This window comes from Rhinopithecus bieti, unplaced genomic scaffold, assembly GCF_001698545.2.
Source record: "Rhinopithecus bieti isolate Rb0 unplaced genomic scaffold, ASM169854v2 scaffold_2465, whole genome shotgun sequence".
NCBI classification, from domain to species: domain Eukaryota; kingdom Metazoa; phylum Chordata; class Mammalia; order Primates; family Cercopithecidae; genus Rhinopithecus; species Rhinopithecus bieti.
Window position 1 is genome coordinate 728 of NW_016803679.1, and position 1,593 is coordinate 2,320.

A 1,593-nucleotide genomic window follows, 5' to 3' on the forward strand; every position below is an offset into this window, starting at 1 on the left:
TGTTATTGGTTCACCATATATTTAGTGAGTGTCTTCTTCCTGCCAGGCATTACAGGCTGGTTACTTGGGTTTCCCAGTGTTGACACTTTCTGGACAGGCTTGAGAGTTAGGATAGATGTGAAGTGTTAAAGGCATGCCATTGACGTTTGTGATTTCTTTTCTCTATATGTGTTTTACACGTATATATGCAAGATGTTGCATATCTGATAGTAAACCTTTTTTATGCTGGCTGCCTAGGAAATCTAGTTGGAGCTTAATTATGTCTTGTATCTATGATTTATATATTTGATTTTTTTTACTCATTTTTTTTTTTGGTAACCTTCTTTCTATGTGGAATCTCATTCTCCATGTGTTTTTTATTGTAAGTAACCTGAAAGTGTTTTGGCAAATGTGGAATGTTAGCAAATTACTAGTAAAGATAAAGTAATGTGCTAATGCCAGAAAAGTAAGCATTATATGTTACATAAGGACACTGTGGTTATATTTTGCTCACCAAGGTATTATGTTGCTGCTAAAATTTTATATTTGCAGTGCATTTTCAGAGATTATAAATGTAAAAAGGACCATATGAGATTTAGTTAAATGTTTTTAATTTTTATAAAATGCTTCATTCCATCATTGGTGTTCCTTGAAATACTTTCATAAATTTTATATTGTGAATTAGAATTTATTTTTGGATGATTCTTGAAGTGAAAATTGGAATACTAAGTATAAAAATACTTGTCATTTAATCACTAATTTCTTAAGCTTTGTCTTTGTAAACGTTGTGAACTGCTCTGGGTTCATCCACTTGTATAATTTCATTTTCACAAGCCCTTTCTCTTAGTTTGTATTCTCAGACTTTCTTAAATGATGCCCTAATTCAGTGATTTCCAAAGGATATTCTGCAGAATACTATAATAGAATATGAAATATAAAAGCTATTCCGTCAAGCTATTGGTTAGAGTCTAGAGAGGTAGAAACCAAAATAGCTAATTCAACTCCTAATCCTTATCTAATGGTCAGTATTGAAAATCTTGACAAATACTCAGATTATTGGTGGCAGGTGACAAGTGTGTTGATTTTTTTTCTTTAGAAGAGGAAATATGACTCTATAAAATGTTGTAGATTAACATTTATTCTCTTTTGGTTTTGTTCAAAGTGCACCTTTTTCTGTGTTTAATCAGATAATTTTAGATTAGAGAAAGGAATATTAAGACAAAGCAAACTTCAAAGTCTGTATATGTGGGAAATCCTTATTGTCTTACCAGATAAATTATTTTAACACATGTGCTATCTGGTATTCAATCTCTGTGACTGGGCTTTAGGAAGTCATTGGTATCCCATTTATTATATGCCAAGTTGGTATATGACCATATTTCTCCAAAGATAATCCATTGGAAACCTATGAGTTTTTCCTACTGATAAGAATTTATGAATATTTTTAAAGGATAATGAAAATTAGCATGATAGATTTTTAAAAAAATCTGTCTTTAAATTATACTAACTTTGCAGGTAGATAAAATATGCAATAATTTCTTTTCATATACTTTTGAATTTGGTTATTTCCTTTTTAATCAGTTGTCACATTCAGTTTTCTTAGTCAAATTCATA